The sequence below is a fragment of the Anastrepha ludens genome, chromosome 5 (genome assembly GCF_028408465.1).
Source record: "Anastrepha ludens isolate Willacy chromosome 5, idAnaLude1.1, whole genome shotgun sequence".
Lineage (NCBI taxonomy): Eukaryota > Metazoa > Arthropoda > Insecta > Diptera > Tephritidae > Anastrepha > Anastrepha ludens.
Window position 1 is genome coordinate 81,970,072 of NC_071501.1, and position 15,647 is coordinate 81,985,718.

The 15,647-nt window shown below is 40.1% G+C and overlaps 1 protein-coding gene across 2 annotated transcripts in view; it reads right to left on the reverse strand.

The window, feature by feature from the left end:
* LOC128864957 (ATP-binding cassette sub-family G member 1) overlaps window positions 1–15,647 on the reverse strand; it is a 128,250-nt gene that overhangs the window by 24,686 nt on the left and 87,917 nt on the right. The gene's annotated exons all lie outside the window — the stretch shown is intronic.

Genomic DNA, 15,647 nt, shown 5'->3' on the forward strand with positions numbered 1-15,647 from the left:
ACGCACATTTCCATATCATTTAATGGACCCCAGTGCACATGTGAATGGCCGGCAATCAACATGCATTTTTACACATACATACACAGTTATTTATCTATCTGCATGTGAGATACATACGCACGTATGTAGCTCAAGTGTTTTGTGTTTGATACAACTGTAAAAAAAGGAGGTTATCAATTCGCTGTGATAATTGGCGCCTTTGATTCGCCACTTCTCCGCTCTCAATATCTAGGCTCTGCTCATTTGACGAAAACCGTGTATGTGAAAGCAACAACAAAGTTATTGAGTAAGGAGAGTTTCATTAGATCACATTTACTCGTATACATGGATACTTTTGTTGCTTTAACTTTCCAAATGCTCTCTTTATGTTCCCGTTGTGTTCACAGTCCTTGCAATTGTTATTTTTTATCATACAGCCAAAAACAATATTGAGGAATACAAGAAGACAGAGGATCTTCACAGAGTACGAACATCAGAAGTAACGAGTTGAAGCAACAAATATTTCCCTATATGAACGCCCTCTTAGTAATAATACTCATTAACACTTCCTGTTTTCCTGTAAGAACAAAGACGGTGATCTGGTGACTGACGTACAGAGCAATCTTAAATTATGGAGGGAACACTTCTCGAACCTGTTAAACAGTGACAGCTGCGCATGTCATAGAGAAAGTGAAGATCCCGATACCCCAATCGTTGACGACGGAATTATCGTTCCGTTACCCGACCATGACGAGGTGAGAATAGCAATATCACGGCTAAAGAACAACAAAGCCGCGGGCGCCGACGGACTGCCGGCTGAGCTATTCAAATATGGCGGCGAGGAGCTGGTAAGGTGCATGCATCAGCTCCTATGCAAAATATGGTCGGATGAAAGCATGCCTGCCGATTGGAATTTAAGTGTGCTCTGCCCAATCCATAAGAAGGGCGATCCTGCAATTTGTGCCAATTACCGCGGGATTAGTCTTCTAAATATCGCCTATAAGGTTCTAGCGAGCGTATTGTGTGAAAGGCTGAAGCCCACCGTCAACCAACTGATTGGACCTTATCAGTGTGGCTTCAGACCTGGAAAGTCTACCATCGACCAAATATTCACAATACGCCAAATCTTGGAAAAGACCCATGAAAGGAGAATCGACACACACCATCTTTTCGTCGACTTCAAAGCTGCATTCGACAGTACGGAAAGGAGTTACCTGTATGCCGCTATGTCTGAATTTGGTATCCCCGCAAAACTAATACGGCTATGTAAGATGACGTTGCTCAACACCAGCAGCGCCGTCAGAATTGGGAAGGACCTCTCCGAGCCGTTTGATACCAAACGAGGTTTCAGACAGGGTGACTCGCTGTCGTGTGACTTCTTTAACCTGATGTTGGAGAGCATCGTACGAGCCGCAGAACTTAATCGCTCAGGCACAATATTTTATAAGAGCGTACAATTGTTGGCGTATGCCGATGATATTGATATCATCGGCCTTAACAACCGCGCTGTTAGTTCTGCCTTCTCCAAACTGGATAAAGAGGCAAAGCGAATGGGTTTGGTGGTGAACGAGGACAAAACGAAGTACCTCCTGTCTTCAAACAAACAGTCGGCGCACTCGCGTATCGGCACTCACGTCACTGTAGACAGTTATAATTTCGAGGTTGTAAAAGACTTCGTTTATTTAGGAACCAGCATTAACACCGATAACAATGTCAGCCTTGAAATCCAACGTAGAATCTCTCTTGCCAACAAGTGCTACTTTGGACTAAGTAGGCAACTGAGCAGTAAAGTCCTCTCTCGACGAACAAAACTAACACTCTACAAGACTCTCATCATGCCCGTCCTAACGTATGGCGCAGAAGCGTGGACGATGACAACATCCGATGAAGCGACGCTTGGAGTGTTCGAGAGAAAGATTCTGCGTAAGATTTTTGGACCTTTGCACGTTGGCAACGGCGAATATCGCAGGCGATGGAACGATGAGCTGTATGAGCTTTACGGCGACATAGACATAGCGCAGCGAATAAAGATCCAGCGGCTTCGTTGGCTGGGTCATGTCGTCCGAATGGATACAAACGCTCCGGCTTTGAAAGTATTCGATGCGGTACCAGCTGGTGGTAGCAGAGGAAGAGGAAGGCCTCCTCTGCGTTGGAAAGATCAGGTGGAGAAGGACTTGGCTTCACTTGGTGTGTCCAACTGGCGCCGGTTAGCACGAGAAAGAAACGACTGGCGCGCTTTGTTAAGCTCGGCCAAAATCGCGTAAGCGGTTATCGCGCCAATTAAGAAGAAGAAGTGCTTCTAGGCAAATGCAATTTTTGGCAGTTCTTTTTCAGCGCTGCCAAGAGATATTTTTATTTATACCGGTTGCTTCATCTATTCACCACTTGGTAACGTTTGGCGAATATAAAGTGAGCGTTCAAGAATGTTAGCAATAAGATTGCGCCCATCAGATAGTGCGTAACGTCACTTTTGCCAAGTTTTGCTACTTTTAAGGTTATACAAGAATATTAAATGTCCCTCTCTTTCAACTCTTCTTAAGATTGAAAACCGTTTTACACATTTTAAACAGCGTTTGAATTTACTGAATATTAAATGTCCCTCTTTCAACTCTTCTTAAGATTGAAAACCTTTTTACACATTTTAAAAAGCGTTTGAATTTCTTGAATGCGAATTAAAACCATAGAGGTATAATTGTTTCTTCCGGACCTCAATCCTTAGTGGGACATAGGGCATCAAGAGGTGTATTCATAGCAAAATTAAGCAACAAAATACCAGAAAATATTGAAGAGACCATAACGACATTTTTACAAAAAGAGTACCTTATCTTGTTACATAACCTCAAATTTAGCAAATAAGTCGCTCTCTTAACAATAAACTCATAAATTAAATTGTACATAACTATAACTCATTTATTTAAAAAAATGCACGTTTTAAAGACAATTTGTCACGCATACAAAGTTCTTTAAGTGATGCAATAAAAATTTGGTGTTTTATTTTCTTTAAATGGACATTTTAGTGCGCTTTTATATCCAAAGCTAGGCAACACTGCCACTACCAGAAAGTTCGGCGGCTTACAGAAGGTTTTAAGACCGGGGCGTTTTCCTGTAAGAACAAAGACGGCGAACTGGTGACTGACGTACAGAGCAATCTTAAATTATGGAGGGAACACTTCTCGAACTTATTAAACAGTGACAGCTGCGCATGTCACCGAGAAAGTGAAGATCCCGATACCCCAATCGTTGACGACGGAATTGTCGTTCCGCTACCCGATCATGACGAGGTGAGAATAGCGATAACGCGGCTAAAAAACAACAAAGCCGCGGGCGCCGACAGACTGCCGGGTGAGCTATTCAAACATGGCGGCGAGGAGCTGGTAAGGTGCATGCATCAGCTTCTATGCAAAATATGGTCGGATGAAAGCATGCCTGCCGATTGGAATTTAAGTGTACTCTGCCCAATCCATAAGAAGGGCGATCCTGCAATTTGTGCCAATTACCGCGGGATTAGTCTTCTAAATATCGCCTATAAGGTTCTAGCGAGCGTATTGTGTGAAAGGCTGAAGCCCACCGTCAACCAACTGATTGGGCCTTATCAGTGTGGCTTCAGACCTGGAAGGTCTACCATCGACCAAATATTCTCAATACGCCAAATCTTGGAAAAGACCCATGAAAGGAGAATCGACACACACCATCTTTTCGTCGACTTCAAAGCTGCATTCGACAGTACGGAAAGGAGTTACCTGTATGCCGCGATGTCTGAATTTGGTATCCCCGCAAAACTAATACGGCTATGTAAGATGACGTTGCTCAACACCAGCAGCGCCGTCAGAATTGGGAAGGACCTCTCCGAGCCGTTTGATACCAAACGAGGTTTCAGACAGGGTGACTCGCTGTCGTGTGACTTCTTTAACCTGATGTTGGAGAGCATCGTACGAGCCGCAGAACTTAATCGCTCAGGCACAATTTTTTATAAGAGCGTACAATTGCTGGCGTATGCCGATGATATTGACATCATCGGCCTTAACAACCGCGCTGTTAGTTCTGCCTTCTCCAAACTGGACAAAGAGGCAAAGCGAATGGGTCTGGTGGTGAACGAGGACAAAACGAAGTACCTCCTGTCTTCAAACAAACAGTCGGCGCACTCGCGTATCGGCACCCACGCCACTGTAGACAGTTATAATTTCGAGGTTGTAAAAGACTTCGTCTATTTAGGAACCAGCATTAACACCGATAACAATGTCAGCCTTGAAATCCAACGTAGAATCTCTCTTGCCAACAAATGCTACTTTGGACTAAGTAGGCAACTGAGCAGTAAAGTCCTCTCTCGACGAACAAAACTAACACTCTACAAGACTCTCATCATGCCCGTCCTAACGTATGGCGCAGAAGCGTGGACGATGACAACATCCGATGAAGCGACGCTTGGAGTGTTCGAGAGAAAGATTCTGCGTAAGATTTTTGGACCTTTGCACGTTGGCAATGGCGAATATCGCAGACGATGGAACGATGAGCTGTATGAGCTTTACGACGACATAGATATAGCGCAGCGAATAAAGATCCAGCGGCTACGTTGGCTGGGTCATGTCGTCCGAATGGATACAAACGCTCCGGCTTTGAAAGTATTCGATGCGGTACCAGCTGGTGGTAGCAGAGGAAGGGGGCGGCCTCCTCTGCGTTGGAAAGATCAGGTGGAGAAGGACTTGGCTTCACTTGGTGTGTCCAACTGGCGCCGGTTAGCACGAGAAAGAAACGACTGGCGCGCTTTGCTAAACTCGGCCAAAATCGCGTAAGCGGTTATAGCGCCAATTAAGAAGAAGAAGGCAACACTGCAGTAACGAGAGAGAGATTTGACTGCTGAAAGCATAAGAACACCAACAACGACTGCAATCGCGCGCAATGCGACCAGATGTTAAAAAAAGTAAAGCTAAATACAACTGAGTGAGTTATTGAACTAATTTAAGAAAAATGTATATTTTACAACTTTATAAACATTACATTTAAATTAGAATAGGCTAGAAAAATTGTCACGAAGAAAAAACTAAAACTCAGAGACTAAATAACAAACAAAAAAAATGCTAAATCAAGTTACGAAAATGGTAATCTGGCTATACTGGTGCTAAAACGACGTAACTCATTGCCAAATTCGCTACCACGATAGGCGCCATCTCATTATTCTTTCCATCATGGTGAGTGTTATATTGATAAACTCACCATATATTAATACAATTTTACTATTTTTTTTTAATTAATTTAAGTTTCTTTCTTTTTATGTATAAAAATATATTTCATTCAATTAGAAAAACCAAACACAATCATGTTTTAAACTTTGTGCAACATTTTTAAGCATTCGAAAAATTTCCATCACCATAAATAAATACAGACGTTTTATATAGCATTTTAAAAAAAAAATTTGGGTAGGCAGTTTTGAAGTCAATTTAGTTTTGGTGTAAAAAAGTGTAAATTGAAGTTGCTCGAGTTTCTCGTTGGCTTTGGATAACTTTTCTCTTTGACCACGTTGCGCGTACACCTTAGGTGTTTGGGTCCTATTTTGTAGCGTGCGTCTTGATGTTGTGCTACAAATGGAGGGACCTACAGTTTCAAGCTGATTCCGAACGGCAGTTATTTTTTATGAGGAGCTTTTTGATGACAGAAAACCACTCGGTTCTTTGCCATTGTTTGCCGACAAGCGTCCACTATGAGAAAAACTTTTTCCATCATTTGGTGTTTCATGCACGGCGATTCGAATCTATGCACTTCCGAATGGTAGTCATGCATATCAAACTATTCGGCAACGGAGGCCGTTATGGTATAAAAAGTGTAAATTTGTGATAACTTTTCTCTTTGATCTTTATGCAGATTTTCTCCACATGATGAATGCTCGAGATTTTTTAATATACTGAGAAAATACGCAACATCTACTCCAAAAAAAAAATTATCAAAAATCAACGAAAATTTGTAACCACTTCAATGAATGCATGACATTTTTTTTAAGTGAAGAAAATGCGCTACTGTGTCTGGGCGAAAAAAGCTAGTAAAGCTAGGTTGCACTTTTTTCCTGAGAGGGGTTTTATTAAGACACGCATATGCACTCAGTTGATTGTATGTAGTGCCTCAACTTTGACACCTCATGGGTGTGCGCTGCCGTGTTAATGCCCCAGTTCCAAATATTGCCATAAATAGTACGCGTCATTCTTTCAATTGAAAAAAAAACTGTGCCAACTTAAGAGGAAGAGTAAATAAACAGTTAGTATTTTTGAACAGTGGCGATGAGAGTAGGCTTGAATTTTTAGATTTCGCTATTGTGTGATATTAAAAAAGGAAGAAAGTACAAAAAAAACTTTATGCTGAAGCCCATTTTTCAAAACTTGAGCTCGACACATAACTACTAACTAGGACTAAATATAGGATTAAAAATAACAAATTCGTACATACATTAATTTAAAAAAAATTTGTTAACAAAGTTCCAGCTCCGAAAAGCAATAGACTCTCATATTGCACCTACAGAGCTCTCAGAAGAGCAGTATAAAACGCGGAAGACCTCTAAGAAGATGGATTATTGATATCCAGGAATACCCACGACCAATAAGTACTAGAAGGAGCGATGCAATGAACCGAGACATATGGAGAGATATTGTAATGGAAGCACTGGCTCACTAAGCATTACTGACACATCAGCACTAGCACCAATGCTAAATCTGTACCCGAAAGAATAAAAATCTAGGACTTAGCGGTTACTCAGCGTAATATAGCTATCGACCTAACCATCCAATCGACAATATTATTTAATATAATAGGACTATGAATAAGTTCGTGCGGTTTTTTTTTCGAAATTTGAAACTTTATTGACGTAAAATGGTTACAAATTTAATATTCAAAATATTGTCCATCGCTTACTACTACTTTTTCCCATCTTTCTGGCAATTCACGGATTCCCTTTGTGAAAAATTCGGTCGGTTTTGCCGCAATCCACGAATCGATCCATTTTTTGACTTCATCGTAATTACGGAAGTGCTGGTCAGCCAGGCCATGTTGCATCGATCGGAAGAGATAGTAATCGGATGGCGCAAGGTCTGGACTATACGGCGGGTGGGGTAGGACATCCCATTTGAGCGTTTCTAAGTATGTTTTGACCACTTGTGCAACATGTGGCCGAGCATTGTCATGTTGCAAAATAACTTTGTCGTGTCTATCGGCGTATTGCGGCCGTTTTTCTCGCAGTGCTCGGCTCAAACGCATCAATTGTCGTCGGTAGACATCCCCCGTAATCGTTTCATTCGGTTTCAGTAGCTCATAATACACAACACCCAGCTGGTCCCACCAGATACACAGCATAACCTTCAGGCCATGAATATTCTGCGCCGACGTCGATGTTGAAGCATGGCCAGGGTATCCATACGTTGCCCGACGTTTTGGATTGTCGTAATGGACCCACTTTTCATCGCCAGTCACAATTCGATGCAAAAAACCCTTTCTTTTGTGCCGTTGAAGCAGTTGTTCGCATGCCATAAAACGGCGTTCAACGTCTCTTGGCTTCAATTCATACGGCACCCAATGGCCTACCTTTCGGATCATTCCCATGGCTTTTAAACGTTTGGAAATGGTTGATTGATCAACTCCCAAAGTTTTTGCAACCTCTTCTTGCGTTTGAGCCGGATCTTGATCGAGCAATTCCTCCAATTCGGTATCCATGAACTTTGGCGGCGCACCCTCGCGTTCTTCGTCTTCCAAGCCAAAATCACCACTTTTAAAGCGTGCAACCCACTTCTGGCACGTTCGCTCAGATAGAGCATGCTCACCATAAACTTCCACCAAGATACGATGACTTTCGGCTGCTTTTTTCTTCATATTAAAATAATGAAGAAAAATTCCCCGCAAAAACACATTATTTGGCACGAAGTTCGACATTTTCAAGTGTGGTAAAAATATTGTTGTTTACGCTTCAAATAAAAAACTTATACTGACGTTTGTGCCTTACGACAGTAGCTCTCCAATGAATGTTTGGAAATGTGGATCGATGGAATAATAATCAAGTTACGCCATCTGTTGTAAAACCGAAACGAACTTATTCATAGTCCTATTAATATATGAAGACTTAACGGCAACTTGGACTATGAAGGTACCGCCGGCTTGCCTGAAAAATAGCTCAAACGTGATATTAGAGAAGAGTCTAATGGAAGCAATAACTTTGATTTAATCACCATGCTCGCAACTGCTTCCCACACGAATCTAAAATAACTGAATTATCGGCAGCTGGTCTACCTTGTCTTGAGTTTCATCGTCAACAGTTGCGAAATCTTTCAAAGGCTAGATGATCACTTTAGCCAAAACAGAGAAGTGTTCGCAGCCAAGCTTGCTTGATTGAAGCGATAACCGCTTAAATGATTTTGGCCGATCTAATCGAAGTGCACCAGTCAAGGGGAACCAAGTCCTTCCTGGTCTTTCCATCACAAAGGGCATCTTCCTATTGCTGTGCTACTACAGGCTGTGCTACTGCAGGTAACGCATCAAATACTTTTAGTGCTGGAGCGTTTGTATCCATTCGGACGATTTGCAGTAATTAGCGGAAACGCAGGATTGATTTCCTGCACTATGACTATGCCACCATCGTCCATCGTCTGTTCAAGTGAAAGTGCCCAAAAATCTTCCAAAGACTACGAATATTTCTCTCTAAAGGCCGGCTCATCGGATGTTATCACCGTGAAAGCTTCTGCACCATGCAATAGGCTGGCATCATGAGTGACTTAAAAAGGGTGATTTTTGTTTATCGAGTGAGAACTTTTGACTGAATTCTCTACTCAGTCTAAAGTAGAAATTGTTGGCAAGAATTATTCTTCATTGGACTTCAAGGCTGACATTGTTAGTGGCGTTAGTGCTGGTTTCCAAATAAAGGAACTCTCTTACTATTACAAATTATAACTGTCAACAGTGACGGGTGGGTGTCGATTTGCGAGCCGACGATTGCTTATTAGCTAATAGGAGGTAGTTCGTTTTGTTTCGCAGCCGAATTAACCAGTTTTGAATCTTAATTGACGGCTAGGAAATCATTAAACCAGTAGTAGCTGCACTAACTAATTCGATATGTATAGTATACGACAATATGCGGCCAAGCTCTTCTTCTTGATTGGCGCGAGAGGATGGTACCGTGTGTAGAAGTCTACGGAAGTGGGTTAAGTCCCTGATTGCCATTCACTTGGGAATGACCAGAAGGATTCTTACCCATAAAGCCCAAGCAGCTCACAACTTCCGGGCTTCGCCCAAGTATCGTCTGAGTAGCTTCCGAACATCCGTTTGAGGGCGAGTTAATGTGAGAAGGCGAAGCATCCCAAAGTATCTGGTTGTGCGCTGGGCCTGGGACCCGCCACGTAAAAATCCTTCCCCAAATAAAAGAACAGGTTAAAGTTACATGGCATAAACGAGAATGAGAGAGCCAACGTATTACACATCTACCTTCGAGCCCAGGCACCAGTTCTGGTCCCTATAAAATCAGTTTAGATTAGCCAATTTTACTTAACCTCTACTAAAACTCTGAAAATTTGTTCATAATTTGTTTTCCAAGTCCAAGTTTTAATGAAAGCTTTGAAAATTGCAATTAGGAATTCATTTGACAAAACTTGAAAAAAAAATTTTTGGAATGCTTTCAAAATTGCTGGATATTGAATCGCGCCGAGTCTGAATTACCTCAAAATTATATTGTATTGCCTTTTGACACCGCCTCTGGAATTTAAGTGCAAAGATATGATGTCGTCAAATACAAATAAACACAATTTTTCAACTATTAATGAAAAAATGTGAATAAACGAACAAATAAACTCTCGACTTTTTTATTACTTTTATTTCTCTTTGTACCGTTTGAACAGTTCACTTTCATGTTCGTTTGAGTGCAAATTCATATGTATATGTGTATGTATGTATGCACGAATTACCTGTAGATAAATCGATTGGTGCTGGACTCGAATTTGACTAATGAATTTGCAACCAGCAGTGGTCGGAGTATTTTTGTTTTCACTGCAAGTAACAGGGGAAAATTTATTTATATTTCTACCAAAGTGGCGAAGCGTTAGTCATCAATCAGTCATAAAATAATCGTAGGAGTGATTTTTTGATTCAAATATCAAATCGTACGTAAATTATAAAGAACGCAAAAATGTCTGGAAAACGGACATCGTTTGAAGGGACTCAGTCGGTCTATTAAAAAAAATAAAATAAATAATTGGCGTGTACACTTCTGTTAGGTGTTTGGCCGAGCTCCTCCTCCTATTTGTGGTGTGCGTCTTGATGTTGTTCCACAAATGGAGGGACCTACAGTTTCAAGCCGACTCCGAACGGCAGATATTTTTATGAGGAGCTTTTTCATGGCAGAAATACACTCGGAGGTTTGCCATTGCCTGCCGAGGGGCGACCGCTATTAGAAAAATGTTTTTATTAATTTTGCCTTCACCGAGATTCGAACCAACGACCTCTCTGTGAATTCCGAATGGTAATCACACACCAACCCATTCGGCTACGGCGGCCGCCATAGTCGGTCTATTATAGCTATAAAAAACAGAAAAAAGTGTACACCAGTTATCAGAAATGTTTTATTTAACCCGACAAACTATTTTTAACCTAATAAATCGTGCAAAAAATTAAAATAGGTTGGAGCCAAAATCTGAAAGTAGAAGAGCGCAGAAAATATCTGAACACTCCGAATAAGCTGTGTTGGGAAAAGTAATCGCAAACCCGCAGATTTTGACAAGACCTCTTGCTGATAAGCTGAGATGAATGTAGGGCCGTTTCTCAGTCCGCCAAGTTTTGTTAAAGCACAATTATACTTCATAAGTTGTTCGAAAGAAGCTTTTGCTCTCTGCACAGCATATTGAAAAACGGTTATTTTTTACTAAAATGGACTCAGCTCAACCAGATGGCTACTGGGATGATATGATATTCTGAGATGATATTAAAATCATGCTGAATTACAACGATGGACCCAATAGAGTGTGGATGCAGCCACTGGAAAGCCGGAATTTTATACCGACAGTGAAATTTGGCAAACTTTGGCTGCTTGGTTAACAACAAACCGCAGTTTAAATTCTACCAGAACTCCGACCAACCATATAAAACTAATACGGTCAGAATGTGGCTACTTTTTATTGCAGTAAAGTGTTGGATACACCAGGCCAAAGCCCGGATATTAAACTAATAGAAAATTCGTGGACATGTTTAAAGAAAAAGTTGAAAAAAAAAACTCTCATAAGATCGACCAGAGTTCAAAAGCGTTATTTTCGAGGAATGCCTTAAGATACCGCAGGACCATTATGTTTAAAAATTGATTAATTTTATAAGAAGCCCTATAAGATATTATAGATGCTCGTGGTAGTCTACAAAGTACTGATTCACATTTCATTTTCTAAAACATATAACCTAAAGCTACTAATTTATTCTTCTCCTTGATTGGCGTGGTAACCGCTTGAGCGATTTTGCGGAGTTTCTTCCGTCGTTTTTTTTCCTGCTAACCTGCGACAGTTAGAAACATTAAGGGAAGCCAAGAGCCGGAGCGTTTGTATCCATTCGGACGACATGACCCAGCCTACGTAGCCGCTGGATCTTTATTCGCTGCGCTATGTCTATGTCGACGTAAAGCTCATACAGCGTATTGTTTCACCGCCTACTATACTCGCGGTCGCCAACGTGTAAAGGCCCAAAAATCTTGCGCAGAATCTTTCTCTCCAATACTCCAAGGGACTCCTCATCATCGAAATATCTCCATTTTCTACTATTGGCTTATTATATTATAATAAAAAAAAAAAAAAATAGCAATAGGTTGAAAGAAAACCATGAAAAAACAGACAAAACGCTTCCTTCATAAACTGTGCCGTTTTGCAAGAAATTTACTTAAAACTCTTTATCTATGATCCATGTTTTTGTTCTCCATCAGTTTATGAGACATAAATCTAGGATTGAGCTAACGAAGACCTAAAGACTAAGATATCAGTTTTCTAAGAAGCTCCTAATTTCATTGCAATTTTTTTTCACAGATATTTTTAATGAAATTACGCATTTTGTAGATGTTCTCTTGGGACAATCATGAGAACCTGTGAAGGAACTGGGCTTTCATCGCCTTTGAACGTTTCTTTATACCATTTAAACCACTTGCGCCACTCACAAATTTGCATTCAGGACAAGGAATTATTACTTCCAGTTTCTTGAAGTATTTCTTGAGTTTACTAAGTTTAACACAAAATCCGATCGCAGGTCTTTGTTTGAAGCTAATTTGAAGACTGCCGAACAAAACATTTTCATCCAAATTTTATATTTAGTTATTTACTGTATTACGAGGTGTATTACTATACCGAATGCAACATTTTTTCAAAAGAGAAGTTCTTCATATTTATTTTTAAAGCGCCCCTTATAATTATGTAGAAAAACCGTTATAAAAATGTGTCTGCTACAGTTAGCACACAAAAATACTGAAATCGAATGTCGCCTACAAGGAACTAAAAAAAATGTTTTCTCATTAGAGTGAGCGTTGAAGGGGAATCAAAGTCTTCTGCCGCTTTGAACTTTTGTTAATCGTGTTTTCTTTAATGTAAAAACATATTTGCCCTCGGAACTCCACATGAATACTGCAAACTTCGAATTTCACTCGACTAATCAAAAACAGACTAGTTGAGAACTAAATGCGAAATACCACTTTTACTCACTAGCTCCAGTTTCCCCTACTGGTTATGTAGCCATACACACACACGCACATGCATGGGTTAGGGGCTCATGCGAGCATGAACTGTAATTAAATTGATAGCATGGAATCGCGTTGTCTGCCAGCTGCATACTTATAGACATTGTTGTTACTTGCAATTACGTACTCTTACAAACATACATACATACACACAAGTAGGTATGCATGCGGGTATGTGGTGTGGGTGTGCCAGCATGTACGAATACTTGGAACGTTTTGTCGGCGCTTCGTAAAGATATTAATTGAATTAACAACATGATGCTGTGAGTTGTGTGCGCGAAAATTACAACAACACCAACAAATACAATAAATGCACAATTGCATTCACGAATTAATGAAGATGGACAAGTGTTTCACAGTCTTTGTCCTCATGCGATGCGCCTGTTGCTGAGTATTAAAAGGGAAATCATTGCAAAAGAAACAAAAAGAAAGGAAAATAATATAAAAAATAATTCTAGGAGTATAAGGTTACAAACTTTGTTGCAGACTTTGCGGGTGTGGGTGGAACTTTGTGGCAGTTGCACTCTTTTCGATGTTGCCACACTGCGATATTGCTATATATGTATATAGGTACATACTTTTAAGAGAATTATTTATTTATATATTTTGTGTTAATTTTAGTGGCATTTTGGGGAATTGCTTTAGCAAATATGTTTAAAAGTTCAATAGAGAACAAAGAAAAAAAAAATCAATGAGTAAAAATAAAAAATTAGTTAATGAAAAAAAAAATTAAATAAATAGTAGATAGTAAAAAGTTATTAGGTGCGCTACTAAGTTTCCGCTGTTTGTCACTAGATGCCGCCAGTCGATTCTAACATAACCTAAACGTCATAAACCAAGCATAGACATATGGTAAACAAACTGTTTCGACAAATTAGTGATTTTGTTTTGGTACCATACGAGTATACTTTTGATTTTGAGAAAATGCCTGATTTTCTGCCGCATAACCAAAATTTGCGGGAAGTATTGATTTTCCTCTTTCATTCGAAAAAAAACGGCGGCTGAAGCGCATCGAGAGCTACAAAAAGTTTATGGAGATGCTGCTTTAAGTGAAACAACGTGCCCAGATTGGTTCCGTCGCTTCAAAGACGGTGATTATAATGTTGACGACCGTGCGCGTGAAGGAAGGCCAAAAACCTTCGAAGACGCTGAATTGGAGGCATTGCTCAATGAGGATTCGTGTCAAACGCAAGAAGAGCTTTCTTCAGTATTACGAGTTACCCGCCAATCCATTTCCAAGCGATTGCATGCTTAGGGAATGATTCAGAAACAGGGGCTTGGGCGCCTTAAAACCAAGGGATGTTGAACCTCGTTTTTTCGCCTGTGAACAACTGCTGCAGTGGCAAAAAAGGCAATAAAGGAAAAGGTTTTATTCATCGCATCGTGATGAAAAATGGATTCATTATAGCAATCCATAGAAAAGAAAGTCATGGGGACTGCCCGGTCATGCTTCTATGTCGTTGCCTCGGCGGAATAATCACGCTGCGAAGGTTATGCTATGTATCATATTTCACTCCGGATTCATTTCTACCCGTAAGTCGGCATATTTAGATTTTTTAGTGCGATGCACCACGAATTCATTCCGGAAGGAGAAATGCTCAATAAACTACAATAATTTTTGGGGTATCTGCCTAAGAGCATCGTCAAAGAAAAAAATTGTTTCGGGGACTCTATATCGTTGATTCTGCACGTCGACAACCTATCTTGGCTTACAGCAGACATTGAATGAGTTTAAAATAATAAAAGAAGTTTAAAAATACAAAAAAAAAACCATAGCTGTTAGCCATCAGTCACTCTGATTTTACCTCGTTCGATTTTTCCATTCCTCGAAACTGAAATTAATTCGCCGTATACTCGTTTTGAGTCTATTCATTCTATATAAAATAAACACACTGGCAGACGAAAGCTGAAACTAAAATTAAGAACCTAAGCTGAAGAATTGCAAAGTCAAAAAAAAAAAAAAATATACACAGCTACTCACTTCCATCAATAGTCCGCAATTCCACTTCTTTTTAATCATAAATTCAAATTTTTGATCTAAAAATATTTTGAGGGGATTCAGGTGCCATAAGAAATATATCTAGCTGGCAGCTCTACTCTTAAACTTCGATATTCAGCCACTTCAAGTTTTTCATAAACTATTCTCAACAAAGTTTATGTGAAGGTGTCCCTGCCTGGTAGTTTAAATGTTGTTCTGATGGCAGTTGCCGCAAAATAGCAATAATACTTCATTGTTCACTGAAGTGCATACACATTCACGCACACATACACCCATACCAGTTTCTGCAGAGTTTCTGGGTTGCATAGAGTGTAGCGCACCAGAATAATTTGATAAAAATATGAACAAGTTTTCTTACAAATAGTTCCTCTACACACTTCGGTCGCCATAGTCGCCTGTGTTTGTGTATCGCAAGCTTTTTTGAAGTACGTGGGTTCGATGTGAAAATGCACTTTATGCATGCAAAAACTGTCTATCTATTGCAGGCAAGGAGCAGAAAGCTGACATATTGCAAGTTTAGCTATTTGCGTATTTATATTCTTTCCAGTTAGTTCAATTCGTAAGGAAGAAGTTATTTAGAAGTTTGCCACGTAAGTCATTGATCAGCAATGCATTCGCGGAGAGTTTCACATTGCAGCAGTCGACTTGGATATCAGCAGTAAACAGCTGCTTGTACAATCACAAATTTGGTTTTGAAATGATAACTAAGTATATTTTGCCCTCGAATTGAAACATTCCTCAAGCCACTTTCTATTTCGCCTTTCGCAAGCTACCGCCGACTTTACGGCGCTCACTTCTCGCACTTTAGATGACTAAGCTTCACAAATCCATAGGAAACTATTCATATTATCTACCAATAATTTAGTTGCCGATGGAAGGAGAAGTATGTCAAAGACCTTCACAAGCCGTACCGAAGCAAAACCAAAACCACTCGGGTTCCCTTTTTAATTTTTT